Here is a 19,226-nt window from a genome sequence, read left to right as displayed (position 1 = left end):
CTTGAAGTTCAAGGACCACATCCACGATTCTTTGATGTCATCGGTGGTGTACAGTTTTAAGTGTAGTAGATGTAATGCTGCTTATACTGGTGAAACCAAACGACACCTCACCGCCAGTATTTTGGAGCATCGTGGAAGGTCACACTGAACGGGTCTCCTTTTATCGAGATCCGGCTATTCAGCGATCCATGAACACTCTGAAGCCTCAAGCTACCCAGTGTATACAAGTGATTTCTCTATTCTCCACACCAGTGTTGCCGAAGTGCGGCTTTTTCATCTGCTATCCAAACACTCTGCGGTCGCAATCGCCTCGATTGAACGCGGCCGAGAAAGCCGCAGCCGCGGGAGCGGCTTAAACTGCCGCATCCCCACATAAAAGAAAGATTTGGTTATTAATGCAGACATTGTGTAAATAACACTATTCTATAGTGGCATATAAATGGGATGAATATCTTCCTACTGTGATGAGCAGTACCATAACATCTTTAAATTCTATTCTATAGGGCAGTAATGAGGCAGTAATGAGTGACGGATGTTCAGCACTCATCTCGGACTACAAATAGTAGAGTAAGTTAATTAGTGTTAATGTTAGACGTAATATACCTTGCCCCTACCCTTGTTATATGTGTGCTGTTATACTGGTGTAACAGTTCTCAATAATTACTGTTCCTTTGCTGGACCTTACGTGTATGAGGCATCCCCATTTTTGACCCTGTTATGCTTTTGTAATCTGACTCCATTCACAACGTGAGATTCCTTTTAGTAACCACATATGCCAAGTTATAGAATAAGAGATGATAACATGGTTGTATGGTCACAGGTGGTAAGGTCAATCTCATACATAATACTTCGTGGTGGCCATTCTTTTACGCGTTGTCGATGGATTTGTCAATGGGAAACTTAATGCAAATCAACCTGTTTTACAGCAGCTGCGAAATATCCGGCCTGAATGTGACAATGCCAAAACGGAAGTTTCGAGAAGAGTGGCTACGAGATGAACAATTTAGGGACTGGATCAGGAAGGTGGATGATGATGAGTATAAGGCCTACTGCGTCTTGTGTAGATCCACCATGGTTACCGAAATCTCTACTCTAAAACGTCACAGAACATCACGGAGTCACACAGAGGCTCCTGCACTTCAAACGGCCTCAACAGACCAGCCTACTTCTGCTAATGATTGTGATGATTCTGTGACTCGTGCTGAACTTAAGTTGACAGCATTTTTGGCTGAACATAATATTGCTATAAGTTTCATTGATCACCTCACATCACTTTTGAAAGATATATTCCCTGACTCACAAATTGCACACAAATTATCACACAAATTATCACTAAAAAGAACCAAAGCCACACGTGTACTAAATGACATAAGTAAGGTATCTCAAAACCAGCTAATTGATGATATGAAAGAAAACAAGTTTTCTGTGATATTTGACGAAACAACAGACATCGGCACTTGTAAGAGCTGTGCAGTTGTGATTAAAATGTTCAACAAAGAAACAGGCAAAATTGAAACACAATTTCTTGATTTGTTGCCTGTATATAATGACAATAGATAGCACCAAAGAGAAGGCAATGGGATCAACTGGAGAGCATCTGTTTTAGTTGCTAATGAAATTTTTTGAGGAACACTCCATACCAACTGACAATCTGATAGGATTTGCCGCGGATGGTGCAAGCAATATCATGGGTACATACAATTCATTTTCTAGCCGTCTTCGTGAGACTGCTCCAGGTGTGACAATTCTCAGGTGTATATGTCACTCTGTACATCTGTGCGCATCACAGGCAGCAAAGACCCTACCTCGTGTATGTGAAGATCTAATTAGATACATATACACATATTTTTCTCACAGTGCAAAGAGAAAAAATGAATTTCAAGAATTCCAGTCGTTCTGTGATGTTAAGCCACACAAATTACTGCACGTTGCACAAACACGATGGTTGTCATTGCAGATGACTGTAAATCGTGTGGTGGAACAATGGCAGCCCCTCACACTGTACTTTTCACAAAAGCACCTTGAGGACAGGCTCTCAGCTTCATCTTCTATATATGAAGCCCTAAGAGATCCTTCTGTGTTTATGTACTTCATATTCCTGTCATTCGTACTGCCTAAGTTTACACAGATGAACCTCATGTTCCAGAAGACAGAGTCAACAGTTCATAAATTGTACGACTCTTGCAAAACTCTGTACGAGGACATACTAAGGTGTTATTATAAACAAGAGATAATAAATTCTGCACGAGACATAGCATGCATTGATCCATGTGAGGAGAAACACTTTGCACCATCAGACCACATATACTTAGGTGCTGAACTACATAGACTATTCCAATCACCTGAACACCGAGGGAACACTACGCTGATCTCTGATGTGCGAAGTCGCTGTAGGACGTTTCTAATAACAGCTTGCATGGAAATAAAGAAGAGACTTCCATTTGACTCTAAAATGTTGGAAATGTGCTCACAGCTAAGCGTCACAAAATGTGTTGATAAAAATGTTTTGAGGGATACACCATCTCTCTCAGATTTAGTGCAGGAGCTCCCTCGAGTATATCAGGGTGATGTGCAACAACTCGATGATGAGTGGAGGAATCTCCCAAATCTGAATGTCCCTGAAAATGTGAAAACACAGAATAACCCAGAGGTGTTTTTTGAATGGCTTACAACAGTGAAGAGTGACGAGGGAACACCGATATTTCAATCACTTCCTGTGTTTGCTCTGAGAATATTGTCATTATCTACGAGTAATGCAGATGCTGAGAGAATTTTCTCAAAGGTAAATCTCAATAAAACTAAAGTTCGGAATAAACTCTCTCTTCGGACACAAGCAAATATTGTACTAACATCTGAAACAGCACTTGCTAGAGGTGGATGTGTTGCATTCAGCCCAACACGATATGATCAAGAGTGTGCAGCACGATGCAAATGTGTAAATTGTATCATTGTATATAACCCTGTGTAAATACTTATATACATATCATTGTATAAAGTAACTCGTTGATTGTTGGGATTACATAGCCAACATTGTATATGTAAAATAGAATACAAGGTACGATAATGTTCAAAGCATAATTTTTTGGTAACCCATAAAATTGTTAATTTTCTATGGTAGCTTTGACGTTAGAATGGTTAATAATAAATTACACCAGGCCTTTAAACACAGTGTTTCCAGGCATTTCTAAATGAAATCTCCTTCTGAAGTTATTTTCTTTTCAGTATTCGTAGGAATGGGATAGTTTTGAAGGTTCGCAGCCTTTAGTTCATTTTTTTTTCTCATCAAAAAATTAGTTAATAGCCGGTCAGTCCTACAGCAAAGTGTACATTCAGTCACATCACCAATGCATCAATTTTACCATAGACACTAATCAGAGTTGGGGGAGAATCAGTCACACTATATATGCAGTTACATTGCCATTCACTCAGCCACCCAATCATGTAAATATACGACTAAGCTTCTCCATTATCAATAGTAATCCCCTCTTTCGTTTTTTTTTTTCTTTTCCCCTCCTCCCTCCTCCATTAATCCACTCGGTAATTGAGTTATTCTGTCTCTAATGTCTTTCTGCGTTTCTCTCTCATAGTTAGATAGATATAGATGGACAGAGAGATAGGTTTAAATAAATGGACAGAGTCAGAGATATATTGATAAATATACAGATGTAGGTCGATAGAAATATATATATATATATATATATATATATATATATATATATATATATATATATATATATATATATATATATATATTTCCATCCCTAACCGTCACGCTTTCGCCTCTGTCCACTCCAGTTTATTCATGGGTTATTTCATGTTATTACTTTCTAATACATTCATTGCTAGTTTTCTTATTATTTTGCTTCCTCATTTCCTGCACCTCTCTCTCTCTCTCTCTCTCTCTCTCTCTCTCTCTTGCTAGTTTTCTTATTATTTTGCTTCCTTATTTCCTGCACCTCTCTCTCTCTCTCTCTCTCTCATATTCTTCTGTCCTAGTCTAAGCACTGGTCTGTTAATATCATCAACAATTTCTTTTCAGCCTAGCAAGTTCATGAATCTGTTTACTCCACTTTTTTCTCTGTGTGTCTCGTCCTCTACGTCAATCTCTTGCGTGAATTTCAAAAGTAAAAAGTTTCGGGGCTTAACATATTCAGACAGAATTTTGTGCATAATCAACCGTGAGGAAGGACAGCAAACTTACTGGCGTAATTGATGAAGAACGCGCCAAAACTTTCCCTAAATAAGACATGCAAGCTTCCTTTCGCATCCAGTTCCCTATTATCAATTGAAGGTAACGAAGATAATGGTGTAAACAAATTCTTACTCATTGTTTTCGTAATTGGCCCGAGGATCATATCCTAATTACTCAGTTACGTGTTTTTACATCAAGGAGCCTAACGTTTAAAGTCAACAATACTTGTTCTTAAAAGGAAAGAAATGACAGTCAAAATGAGGATCAGACCATTCAGAAATTCCTGGTCACATTTTTTTTTTTTTTTTAAATAACGGAACAGAGGAAGGAAAAACAATTGAATTAAAAAAACAAACAAACCCATGCACCAGATTACTGGTGTCCTCTGTTCAGACTGTTCAGAAAATATCTGTAACAGACTTGAACAGCAGTAGGTAGAAGTTTGGAGGGAAACAACTCTGGGGAAGCGAGTTTAATAGACTGGAAGTGATAAGCAATGGAAAATATATACGGAAGTCGGTTCCAGAATCTACCAGTTCCATGCATGAAGATCTGAGAATATCAATTAACTCTTGTTCTCGGGTGTTAAACAGAATAAGTGGTAAGAGCGCATTACTAAACCGGTGCTGCTCATCAACCTTACCGACTGCAATACTGAAATTCACTACAGCATCCGATTAAGCGATAACTATAAATAGGAGAAAGTTGCGAGCCTGCAGATGGCTTTTTGGATGCCATGAAACCGATGGGAATTGAAAACAGCACAGCAGACATAAATAGCAATGGTTCCCGTGAGTTGGGTAGGCGTTAGGATTTTCTATTTCCTGCACTACATTAAAATTAAATGACACGCTGTTTATGTAGGATTGTGGGGAAGAAGGAACTAAAGGCTGAGCCCGCAAAAAGTTCCTTAAAAGAAATACAAAAGAGATCCAAATTCAAGATCCATTCATTTCGAGATGCCTGAACACACTGCGTTTGAAAATCTGGAGATCATAGGAAGTAAGAAATACAGAGGAAGACGGTTCCAGAGTTGTCCTGTTACATAAATGAAGGACTGGGAGTAATGATTAACTCTTGCATTAGAGAGTTGGACAGAAAAGGGATGCGAGTTTGTTGCTAGACGGGTGCTAAGCGCCTGTCATAGAGATGGAAGGATGCAAGCAGACAGTTCAGAGAAGCAGTGGCCATTGAAGTAGCAACAGAAAAGAGATAATGAGGCAACATTTCGGCGAAGAGACAAAGGTTAAAGGGATCCAGTAAGAGGAGGAGAGTTGATGAGACGAATACCCTTTGACTCCACCCTGTTGAGAAGAGCTGTATGTGGGGAACTTCCCCACACATGAGAGTTGTACTATAAACAGGGGCGAATATAACCCGTGTATAAAGTCAACAACTGCGCAGGGGTAAAGAAGGCACAGAGTTGGCTTAGCTCACCTAATCTCTTGGAAGCAGATTTTACAAGACGTGCAATAAGATTTTTCCAAGATAAATCCCGCGTGAATGAAACCCCAAACATATTCAAGGATGATGCAGGGTTGAGCTGGATATTATTAAACATTAGTGGGTTCTCTTGTGGAAGATTTTGACGGGTTGATAGGTTTAAAAACTGAGCCTTTGAGGCATTAAAAGCAACAAGATTATTTTTACCCCAGAGATACGAGCCAAGTCAGACATTAGGTGTGCCATAGCCTCATCCCTTGTTTGTTGAAGTAACTGCTGAGATGAACGTTGCAGAAACCGAATGGAAAGGTGAAGGGTGGCATCATCAGCGTACAAGTGGTTAGGATTAGATGTACAGCTTAGATCATTGATGAATAAAAGGAAGAGAGTTGGTGATAGGACAGACCCCTCAGGAACACCACTGTTGATGGATCTAGGAGATGAGCGATGGCCGTCTACAACAGCAGCTATAGAACGACCAGAAAGGAAGCTATAGATGAAGGTACAGATAGAAGGATAGAACCATAATAGGATAGTTTGGAAATTAAAGATTTATGCCAGACTCGATAGAAAGCCTTTGAGATGTCAAATGCAATGAAAAAAGTTTTGCCAAAGTCCCAAATGGAAGATGACCAGGAGTCTGAACGGTAGGTGAGAAGATCGCCAGGGGAGCTTGCCTGACGGAACCCATACTGACGATCAGAAAGAAAGTTGTGATATATATATATATATATATATATATATATATATATATATATATATATATATATATGGAGCCTCTATGGTACAGTGGTCGAGTGTGCATTTCGTACACGGGTGAACCAGGATTCGAGCCCCGCCAGGGTAATAAACTTTGGGAGTGTTCACCCGGCCATTTACTGCATTGGCGGACACAAGGGGTGCTGTGGTTGAACCAGTGTCGCTTACTATAAAGTATGTTTGCACCCAGTCGGTTTGCGCTGGCCGATTACGCTTGGTTCACAGAATACACACACATCCAAAGCCACTACAACTACACTTACAAGCATTTCTTACCCTACAGACAATCTCTACCAGACAGCCTAAGCCACTTGGTAGAGATACATTGGCTGTATCGTCCCAACTTCGGTCGGGATAGGCCGGTCCTGCAGTGGATACTCAAATGGCTGCTGCTGCTGATGATGATGATATATATACGAGTATATATATATATATATATATATATATATATATAGAGAGAGAGAGAGAGAGAGAGAGAGAGAGAGAGGGGTGGGGACGCTCACCATCCTTTCACTCGATGTAGTGCTATTTTGGGTGTCTGCCCTTTCCTCTCTTCCTTCCTTTCTCTTCTGTCTTTCCTTCCTTCATTATTTCCTCTTCCTTCTGCCTACGCGTGACTGCACTCCATCTTCTGTCTTTCCTTCATTCTTTCCTCTTACTTCTGCCAATGGGTGACTCTAGACTGAGTAACAAACCAAATGGTTTCCTGTACACCAGGATACCATTTACTATGCTGAGTGGTTACCATATACAGTAAAATCTCAAATTTCGATGGACGTATGTACCAAAAAACCGCATCTAAATTCAAAACATCGAAATTTAAACTGACCTTCTTATGGGAAAAATCAATTTGGGTCCAGGGCTTCCCAACTTCACTACGTAAAATCATGATTTTTTGCCCACACTCCCTGTAAACTTTATGAACTATACATGTGGTTAAGTAACTGTAGTTCTGCACTGTATTACCATACTGTACTGGAGTGCAGAATACAGCAAAATTTGTTACAGTTTGTCAGTATCCTGTCACAGTTTTTATTACAGTAGTTACAGCACACTTTACAGTACAGTACTAACCTTAGGTTATGGAATATTATCACTTGGCTGGCTGGTGTTCGTGGTGTGTGGCAGGGGTGGACCACTTAGTTGAAGTAGCCTCCTCTGAGGAGGTATCCAACTCAAATTCCTCAAAATGAAAATCATCCTTGAGTATCTGGACATTTGCAGTGTCAACATCTTCCTCCTCACCCTCTTGGATGGTTATATCTTGCAACACCCTAGTAACTGGCCTGAAGAAAGTGATGATCTTTGACTGTTTCTGCTTATGAAGACCGAGAAAGCATCGAAATTCGCAATTTTGCATCGAAAAGTGAGGTAGGCAGACCACTCCAAATTGCATCTAAATTCGAATAATCGAATTCTAAACTGTCGAAATTTGAGATTTTCCTGTAACCAAATTATAGTGCCTGGTGGTTTAGTGAGAAATTAAGGCACCCCAAACGGATTGAGCCTGTGTAGGTTCATATCCAAGGGGTGGTTGGGGTTTCTTGCTCAAATAATGCCACTCAGGGATGAGTGAGGCTAGTGACTCATCTTAAATGTCAGGACCAATTTGCCTAGCCCCGGGCTCTTACGCTCTTCATGGGGAAACACGATTGGACGATGGATAGATGGAAAGGTACGGTATACGTTATATATATATATATATATATATATATATATATATATATATATATATATATATATATATATATATATATATATATATATATATATATATATATATATATATATATATATATATATATATATTTATATTTATATATATATATGTAATCTTAAGGCGTTCTAAGGTAAATTAATCAGTAAACAGGGAGGGTAAAAATTATATGGCTAAATTCTCTTTTATCGCTTAAAAATTCATTCATTCCAATATATCTCAATTACAGAACCTTGAAAATTGAGATTTACATAAAAAGTAATAACGTAAGATATACAGGAAGTATAATATTCGGGATAAACTTTCTTCTCATTAAATTTAAAAATTTTATATATTACTGCTTAAAAGGAATAACAGTAGTTCTAAGATTAGGGTCAAACTTCCATCACATTCAACTGATAATATTGATATATTGCCATTTAAAGAGAAATTAAACACATTTGTATACGCAACACCCAAAACTTCGACCCTAAGTAACTACCTCCATAATTCATATTTTCTTAAGTGATGAGGATGAAGGCAATCGCTTTTCCCTCTGATTTATCTGATTTAGTCATTCTTCTTCTTTTTCTCCTTCATCATCGTATCTTCTTCTTCTTCCTCTTTTTATCCTCGTCCTCTTCTTCCTACTCCTCCTCCTCCTTCTCCTCCTCTTCTTCTTTTTCTTCATCATCATCATCTTCTTCTTGAGCAGTAGGGGCATTAGACTGTATACCTGAAGTAGTTCTGCATCTATCACTGTATCACTAAGTTTTCCTATAAACATTTCTCTTCTTTCAACTCAGTATTGATACAATATCACATACTGTATACTCGAGTGTGTATTTATATTCATATTTTAATACTACTTAAGTGGTGTCATCACTATTTCTTTGTTTCTTTTTTTATTTATTAAGCCCCTAAATGAGATTTATATTTATTGATTATTAGTTGTCTTTCCTTCATCCGTTTTTTTCAGCGTTTTATTTTTTTTATTATTTTATCTCAGTATTTAACAGAGTCTTCATGTTTATCTATATTTTTTTTTTTTTATGCGAGGAAGAAGGAACCAAAGGCCATGGCCCGCAGTAACAGTTCCCTCCAAGAGAAAAACAAAATACAATAGAGAGCCAAATTCAAGATCCGATCATTTTGAGATGCCTGGACACACTGCGTTTGAAAGACTGGAGAACATAGGCAGCAGGAAATACAGATAGAGGGAGACAGTTCCAGAGCTGACCTGTTGCATAAATGAAAGACTGGGAGTAACGGTTAACTCTTGCATTAGAGAGTTGGACAGAAAAGGGATGAGAGTTTGCTGCAAGACGGGTGCTACGCGCCCGTCGTAGAGGTGGAGGAATGCAAGCAGACAGTTCAGAGGAGCAGTGACCATTAAAGTAGCGATAGAAAAGAGATATAGATGCAACAGTGCGTCGAAGAGACAGAGGTTGAAGGGAGTCAGTAAGAGGAGGAGAGTTAATGAGACGAAAAGCCTTTGACTCCACCCTATTGAGAAGAGCTGTATGTGGGGAGCCTCCCCACACATGAGAGTTGTACTCCACACAGGGGCGGATAAAACCTCTGTATAGAGTCAACAATTGTGCAGGGGTAAAGGAAGAGCGGAGTCGGCTTAGCACACCCAATCTCTTGGAAGCAGATTTTACAAGAGATGTAATATGATCTTTCCAAGATAAGTCCTGAGTAAATGAAACCCCAAGCATGTTCAAGGATGATGCAGGATTAAGCTGAATATTATTAAACATTAATGGGTATACCTGTGGAAGATTTTGTCGGGTTGATAGGTGTAAGAACTGAGTCTTAGATGCATTAAAGACAACCATATTATTTTTACCCCAGTCAGCGATACGAGCCAAGTCAGACATTAGGTATGCCATAGCCTCATCCCTTGTTTCTTGAAGTAACTGTTGAGATGGGCATTGCGGGAACCGAATGGAAAGGTGAAGCGTGGAGTCATCAGCGTATGAGTGGATAGGGTTAGATGTACAGCTTAGAAGATCATTGATGAATAAAAGGAAGAGAGTTGGTGATAGGACAGAGCCCTGAGGAACACCACTGTTGATAGATCTAGGAGAAGAACGATGGCCGTCTACAACAGCGGCTATAGAACGACAAGAAAGGAAGATAGCGATGAAGGCACAGATAGAAGGATAGAAACCGTAGGAGGGCAGTTTGGAAATTAAAGATTTATGCCAGACTCGATCGAAAGCCTTTGAGATGTCAAGTGCAATGGCAAAGCTTTCGCCAAAGTCCCGAAAGGAGGATGACCAGGAGTCTGAAAGGTAGGTGAGAAGATCGCCAGTGGAGCGTCCCTGACGGAACCCATACTGACGATCGGAAAGAAGGTTGTGATAGGAAAGATGCCTTAAAATTTTTCTATTAAGAATTGACTCGAAAACTTTTGAAATACAGGACGTTAAAGCAATTGGACGATAGTTGGAGGGTTGGGAGTGGTCACCCTTCTTTGGGACTGGCTGAATGAGAGCAAACTTCCAGCAAGAAGGAAAGGTACAAGTTGACATACAAAGGCGAAAGAGTTTGCCTAGGCAGGGTGTAAGCACAGAAGCACAGTTCTTGAGAACAACAGGAGGGACCCCACCAGGCCCATATGCTTTATTAGTACTGAAGCCAGTGATGGCAGAAAATACATCAACTGAAGAAATTTTAATGTCAGCCATGAGGAAGTCAGAGGGGAGAAGTGATGGAGGAACAGCACCGGAATCGTCTAAGGTGGAATTGGAGGAGAAAGTCTGTGCGAAGAGATCTGCTTTATCAGTAGAAGAAATAGCTACAGAACCATCAGAGTAGAAAAGAGGAGGGAAGGATGATGAGGTAATGTTGTTAGAAAGATTTTTGGCAAGGTGCCAGAAGGAGCGGGAAGAATTCGAGTTGGAGAGTTGAGAGCATTTAGTATGGATGAAATTATTTTTAGTAGAGCGAAGAACAGACTTAGCACAATTCCGGGCAGAAACGTAAAGATGATGTGATTCAGGGGTGGGTTGGCTCCGGTACCTTTTGTAGGCCTTCTCCTTGTTGCGGACAGCATTAGAACAAGCGTGATTAAACCAAGGCTTTCTTGCGTTAGTCAAAGGATATGAGAAAGGAATGTATGCTTCCATGCCAGAGAGAATAACCTCCGTAATGCGCAAGGCACACTCAGATGGCTCACGGCCATGGAAGCAATAATCATTCCAGGGAAAATCAAAGAAGTACTGCCTGAGGGCCTCCCAGTTCGCGGCTCCAAAATGCCACAGACGACGTTTCCCTGGAGGGTCCACAGGCCGTACCGAAGCGATAGGATAGGTTAAGGTAATAAGGTTGTGATTGGAGGAGCCCAACGGAGAGAAAAGATTAACAGAGTAAGCAGAAGGATTACTCGTAGTTGTGAGGAAGAGGTCAAGTATGTTGGAGCTCTCTCCAAGGCGGTCAGGGATACGGGTAGGGTGCTGTACAAGCTGTTCTAGGTCATTAAGGATAGAAAAGATGTAGGCTAGTTCACCAGGTGGATCCGTGAAAGGAGAGGAGAGCCAAAGGTGGTGGTGAACATTGAAATCTCCAAGAATGGAGATTTCAGAGAAAGGAGAAATGGGCAGAATGTGTTCCATCGTAGAAGTAAGATAGTCGAAGAATTTTTGATAGTCAGTAGAATTAGGGGATAAGTAAACAGCGCAGATATATTTAGTCAGAGAATGACAGGAAAGCCGAAGCCAGAGTGTGGAGAATTCAGAAGAACTAAGTTCAGGAACACGAGAGCAAGATAAGTCGTTGCGTATGTATACACAACAGCCACCTTTGGCTTTGAAATGAGTATAGAGAAAGTAGGAGGATACAGAAAAGGGTTTGCTGTCGGTTGCCTCAGACAGCTGAGTCTCCGTCAGAAAAAGAAGGTGAGGTTTAGAGGAGGAGAGGTGGTGCTCAACAGAGCGAAAGTTAGATGAAAGGCCGCGAATGTTGCAGAAATGAAGAAGAAGAGAGTCAGACAGTGGTTCCAGGCACCTCGAGTCGTCACCGGGAGAGGGGCATATGGTGGGGGCATTTATGGTCCCCCCCCCCTGGGGACTCCGAGATTTGATTAATAGACGCCATTTTTGTTGATTTATGAATGTTTGTTGATTTATGAATATAGATCATTTACTTTGCCTAATTCGTGGTTGTGTGTGTGTGTGTGTGTGTGTGTGTGTGTGTGTGTATTTTCCTGTTCCTCAGCTTCTTTATTCAGTCTGCAGAGGAAGTATCGCATTCCTTCATTAGACCTATGATAGCGTATTGAGCCATGGCTGTGACAGTATATAGAATAACACCAGCTGCAGAGAAGCGACCCTTTTTATTCAATGATTCATCAAGGATACTTGGAGAAAGTTTGAATAACAGAAGTTCCTTCTCTTCACTTGGTGTTTTCTACCATGAAGTTAATGACCTAAGCATTAATTTGTCATATCTCATTATCTCTTAGGATGTTGAATCATGACACTTACAACGTCCAAACTCTTGCAGGTGAAGCGAACTCAGCTATACTTCTTGAAGAACTGCGACATGTAAAATGGAATATCATAGGTCTTACGGAGGTCAGACGACCAGGTGAGGCATTCACAGAAATGTTTGATGGTCACAGACTGTGCTACAGAGGCAAACAAGAAAAGAAGGAACATGGTGTAGGATGATTGGTTAACAAATACTTTAGTGGCAACATGGAGAATTTCTTTAGAGTAAGTGAAAGAGTGGCAAGAATAATAATTATAACTTAGTATGCACTTGTGATGCGAGACTTTAATGCAACAGTAGGCAAGAAAATGGTGGGTGAGACTTTAGTAGTGCATTTTGAAATGGGTATTCGGAATGTGAACGGTAACATTCTGGTGGAATCTGATGGAAGGAACGATCGAAGATTGATGAACACTTTCCTCCAAAGAAAGTAGGAAGTGGGCTTGGAGGAGATCATGTGGTAAAGCAAAAAATGATATAGATTTCATCCTCACTGACAAATCACATACCGGTACTGTGAAAAACGTACCTGCACTGAACAGAGTAAAGATAGGAAGTGATCACAGAATGGTGAGAAACCAGGTAGTATTAGATCTCAGACAAGAAAGGGAGAGGCTGATCCGAAAGAAGTAGCCAAACCTTGTAAGAGTGAGGAAGACGAAAACTTTAGCCTGTTAATTCAGATTAAATAATCACAACTGATGGGTGGCGTAAATACCGACACAGATCAAACGAACGAAAGCTTCACGAGAATAGTACACGAAGCAAATCTAGAAATAGGCGACAGGATATCACGAGACAACTGCAGTACGCTCTCAGAGAGTACAAAGAAACAATGAAGAGACAGAGCATGGTTGTAAGAACAAGAAGATATCACATTTAGCAGTTGCACTAAAAAATATTATCAACAAAAGCAGTAATGAAGATATTCGATAGTTTAAAATGAATTGAAGAAACATTAAGGAGTGGAGGAAGCCTGAAGGCAACTAAGCGGAGGCTTGGTATTGGATGAAACCAAGTGTTTTCTCTCTGAATCTCAAGAAGAAGTAACGAACAACAGAAATGAAGTGATAGAATAGCAGAATGTTATACAAAATTTTACAGTAAGAGTACCGTGCTCAAAGAGTCAGTTCAGGCTAAAAAAAAAAAAAAAATAGTCATCACAGCGCTACATAAGATGAAGTAAAGAATGCTTTCACAGCAGTGAAAGTGAAGTAAAGAAGGACGAGATGACTGTATAATTGCTGATCCTATTAAAGGTGCAGATGAGGGTGCATTAAATGACCTAGCAAGGCTATTTGAAAAGAATATTTAAAAGTCAGAGTTGTATCCAAATCTTCAGAAAATGTGTTATTCTGCTTCACAAAAAAGTGACATCAAAGTCCTAAAGAACTACCGTCCATTTAGTCTTCCACCAGGTGTGTACAAATTTTTTACAAAGTCCTAATAAATCGAATTGGTTCCACCTTAGATGTACGCCTACCAAAAGAACAATCAGGATCTCGAAGGGGTTTCTCGACGATGAACTGTATTCAAGTTTTGTTAATCAGGTGATTGAGAGAACTCCCGAAAATAAGAAACCTTTGTCCACGGCATTTGTTGATTATGATAAAGCATTTGGTTCAGTTGAAACAGTTGCAGTGTTGAGGGCAATTCGAGGACAAGGTTTAGAGGATCTAATTCTTAAGTACTAGATTATATTGGGAGATAACACGGTCATCACAAAACTCCATTAGGAATGCAAGAAAATACCAGTCAAACAAGGTTTTAGACAAGGAGATGCAATTTTACCCAAATTATTCTTTGCGCACTTGGGTTGCCTTTTCAGAAATTTACAGTAGATTGAGAATGACAAAGGAATTCACATAAATGCTGAGCAATTAAACAGAAAATAAAAGGAAAGATAAGTGACCTGAGCAGGGAGAGACTGAAAGTAGTTGTGAAAATGAATGTGAAGAAAACGAATGTTATGTTTAACAGACACATCTATACCCGTCCAGTAAAAATAGGAGATAAAGAACTAGAATGTGTTGGGGAATAAATATACCTAGGGCAGACAGCTCAGACAAATCCAGTCCATGACAATAAAATGAAGCGTAGATATGAATGGGATGGAAGGCTTATGGCAAACTGTGTAACTGTATGAAGGATAAACAATTACCATTATGGCAGAAGAGGTTATATTATCAGTGTGCCCTTAAGGTTCTAGCTTAGAGATAAGCAACATCGAGCCTAACAAAATCCTTGGAACATAAACTTTGGAGTATTCAGAGAGGAATGGAAAGGATTATTTTAGGGGCTACAATGAAAGATACAATGAGAGTTTCATGAAAAAGAGAACAAACGAAAGTAGAGAATATAATCATTACATTTAAAAAGACATAAATGGATATGAGCAAGTCACGTCCTTCGTAGAACATATAACCGATGGACTACTTGGAAAACTGAGTGGCAGCCCAAAGATGGAGTGAAAGGAAGTGGCAGACAAAAGATGAGATGGTGGGATGAGATTCGGAGGTTCGCTGGGACTGGATGGAACATGCTAACAGCCAACCGGTCGTACTGCAAAAAGATGGAAGAGGCCATTGTCCTGCAGTGGACTGACTATGAGTGATGATGATGATGATGTTGATGATGGTTATTATCGGCTATCATAAGAAAGCAGAGTTTGACGCCGGTATTAGAATATTCAATTTTAATGAATATTCATTCATTCATTGCCAGACGCCATTTATCCCACACGGGGTGGTCAAGGGCTTAGAGTTAATTGTTTTACAGGGAGGGGCACAAACCCTCCACCAACCCCACTTGATACGTAGGGATGCCAACAGCATCTGGTGTTCCCAGGCGGTCACCCATCCAAGTATAACCAGACCCAACGTTGCTTAACCTCGCTGATCGGACGGGAAGCGGTGTACTCAACGTGGTATACTATCATTATCATTGCATAATATTCTACACAGCATACTAACTCCAAGATTCTTCGGTGTGTGCTTGGAAATACAAAGTTCTAAATGAGATTTTAAGAATACTGGCTGTGCCACTCTTATAAATTTCTTACTCCAGTGTTGGGTTTCTCTCTCTCTCTCTCTCTCGCGCGCGCGCGCGCGCCAAAATCAGATCAGCAGTACTTTGGTTTGTTAGTTCCAGAAAAAGAAAAACATGCCAATATTCATTAAACAAGAATTTGAATACATACTGTAATGACGAAAAATACACACATTGGAGACACATAGAAAAAAGGCAATTTAACCGTACCCATATGCAAAACCAAAACCTGTACACGCAAACACAGTCACAGAAACGTTAATTTATATACAACGCCCAAAAATATTTGCACAAAAGCTCAAATAGAAAAATAGGCACAAAAATGCAGAAATCCACACAAAAATATACGCTGTGATTCCCTTCCACTCCGACACACACACACACACACACACACACACGAAAGCCACGATAATCTAAGTCAAAACAATTTTACAATCACGATCGAAATTCCTGTCCTAAATGGCATGCAATTAAAATGTTTTATATGAAGTTTAGAGTAAATTTGTTCTAAACGGCAAGTGAAAAAAAAATCATACATAAAGAATAAACAGTTTGTACCACTTTTTGTATGATTATGGGATATGATACGGTATTTTATATTACATATTTTCTGTCTACCTCTGTCAATATCAACATCTATTCAACCATCTCTTTCCATCTATCTGTCTATCTATCTATTTATCTGTCTATCTGTCCATCACTATATCTATCTATCTATCTACCTACCTATCTATCTATCTGTCTATATCTGTATCTATATACAGTAAAAGTCCATTAATCTGAAGACGGATAATCCGAAAATCTCAATAATCTGAATTTTTGAAGCAGGCTGACAAAAACTCCAAAAGTAAAAAAAAAAAAAAAAAAAAAAATCAAACTAGGCGCCAAATGTGCCGAAATGCCGAGCAGGTAGTCATGGAAGTTTCATGGAAGGAAGCTTCTGTATACTTTGACAAACTGGTGCATTTCGTTGAACAAAATAATCATTACAATGAGGCTGAGGTGATCAGTTTTCATATCTTTCAAAACGAGTTCTACAAGAAACGTGGGCAGGCTGTCAGGCAGGCTGATATCCGTGACTGGCTGAAGTGCATGAGCAACCAGGCAGGTAAATTCACTGATGACGACCCGAGACCAGCTACCCACACTCCAAAGAAGGCACCTCAAGGAACCCTAGAAGAAGCAAGTAGTCCTCAGCCGATGCTCGAGGACGATGAATGAAAGTGACAAAGTGAAATATACTGTGCCGTAGGTTTAAGGAATTTTCCACAGTAATATATATTAAGTTTTTGTGCTTTTACAATATGTGCATATTATTATTAACCCTGGACTTACTGTCTCTAATTGGATTTACCTGCCCTCAACTGCTGTTTTCAACACTACGCATTACTGGTGAGTTAAACAACCCATAATATCTCTTAATTTACCAATTACACATCTTGTCTACAGTAATACATTACATTAAGAAAAATTGTATTATGTAAAGTACAGAGACAGCCCGATTATCCAGGCCTTATGGTGTGAAGGGGTACCCAAATAGTCTGAAATCACGATTAATCTAGCGGAAACAGAACACAATTACTGTTAGACTGATTTATTAATTGGTAAATGTACAGACTGTACAGTCAGGGAAAGTTCCGCATTACCCACTATTCGGAGCACTGGAGGTCGACGAATGCTCACGAAGCAGCTGCCAAAGCTTACATGTCTGGTAACTGAGTGGGAGGAAGGGGGGCCGGGGGTAGGAGGGTTTGGAGAGTTGCTTACGTCACATTATCAATAGCCAATGATAATGCATCCGACGTATTCTCAAAGTGCAAAAGCGTATGTTGTTTGTATGGTATCACACTGTTCTCTGAGTCTGTCTACATTACTGCATATATAATACATGTTTACTGATAAAGGTATGTTTCTTTGCCTTCGTTTTGTAATGTTCGATAGGAATGATAGCTACAGAGACTGATCATATACTTAGGACTTCCCATGTCACTCTATCTAAGGGAATATGAAAAGTCTGTTAATCGCACATTTAGATCGTTTTTATTATTATTATTATTTATTACACTACCCTACACTCCAAGTCCGAGATAAAAAATTACCAGAATAAGACTGGAATGTTTGGATGCAGATGTTTACAAATAGTGAAATAAATGTATAAACGTTTTCGAGTCAGTACAGAATATAAATATATGTTATATCATTACGAATATCTTCTGGGGAAACGTCTCGTGTTAAAGTCGAGAGGGAATGAAAGCATTGAAACCTCTGTCCGAACCCAACGAACTTCCATAACTTAACTGACAACACTAACTCTACGGACATCTACGTCATTTTTTAACTAAAATGATAGCATCATATTGTCATGTCCTTATTAACCCGCGGCGTCCCGTCGACGTTCTTCCACGTCCTCACGTTTTGTCACTGCCAATCCCATCGACGTACTTTAACGCACTGCAATTGCAAGGTTCATAATTTCCACAATTTTCAAAATTCGCGTGAGATTTTCGAATCGCCCACCTACACAAGCCTCCCCTACCTGCCACCAGGCGGGCAGCGTCCCAGACCCTGAGTGACCCGCGCGCACCCTTGTCTTGGTCACTCACCTGTTAGCAGTGACTCAGGTCAGATATGGCGCTTAAAGGTCTCTCAGACGACGAAATACAATCCGTCCTGGATGCCTTCACTGGAGATAGTGATTCTTCACTTGATGATGATGTGGTGGATCGAGATTACGTGCAGCCTGAGGAGGAAATAACAAGCAGTGATGAGGAGGTCCCTTCGCCCTGGAAAAAGCGGTATGTCACATATTGTAAGGCAAGGGAAGGCCACAGGTATACCCATTAATGTTTAATAATATTCAGCTTAATCCTGCATCATCCTTGAACATGCCTGGGGTTTCATTTACTTGGGACTTATCTTGGAAAGATCATATTACATCTCTTGTAAAATCTGCTTCCAAGAGATTGGGTGTGCTAAGCCGACTCCGCTCTTTCTTTACCCCTGCACAATTGTTGACTCTATACAGGGGTTTTATCTGCCCCTGTGTGGAGTACAACTCCCATGTGTGGGGAGGCTCCCCACATAGAGCTCTTCTCAATAGGGTGGAGTCAAAGGCTTTTCGTCTCATTAACTCTCCTCCTCTTACTGACTCCCTTCAACCTCTGTCTCTTCGCTGCACTGTTGCATCTTTATCTCTTTTCTATCGTTACTTTAATGGTCACTGCTCCTCTGAACTGTCTGCTAGCATTCCTCCACCTGTCTGGCAGCAAACTCTCATCCCTTTTCTGTCCAACTCTCTAATGCAAGAGTTAACCGTTACTCCCAGTCTTTCATTTATGCAACAGGTCAGCTCTGGAACTGTCTCCCTCTATCTGTATTTCCTGCTGCCTATGATCTCCAGTCTTTCAAACGCAGTGTGTCCAGGCATCTCAAAATGATCGGATCTTGAATTTGGCTCTCTATTGTATTTTGTTTTTCTCTTGGAGGGAACTGTTACTGCGGGCTCATGGCCTTTGGTTCCTTCTTCCTCGCATAAAAAAAAAAAAAAAGCCTGCATCCAAACCACCTGCACAGACCTCTCTCCATCCC

At 40.0% G+C, this 19,226-nt stretch overlaps 1 pseudogene; it reads right to left on the bottom strand.

The window, feature by feature from the left end:
• Positions 1-15,411: 15,411 nt before the first annotated feature.
• On the bottom strand, positions 15,412-15,530 carry LOC145396620 (5S ribosomal RNA; annotated as a pseudogene).
• Positions 15,531-19,226: the final 3,696 nt, after the last annotated feature.

The sequence above is a fragment of the Coenobita brevimanus genome, chromosome 38 (genome assembly GCF_032717465.1).
Source record: "Coenobita brevimanus isolate Jiangsu-jjx chromosome 38, ASM3271746v2, whole genome shotgun sequence".
Lineage (NCBI taxonomy): Eukaryota > Metazoa > Arthropoda > Malacostraca > Decapoda > Coenobitidae > Coenobita > Coenobita brevimanus.
Note: the sequence above shows the minus strand (reverse complement) of the source record. Positions and strands in the feature narration are given on the sequence as shown.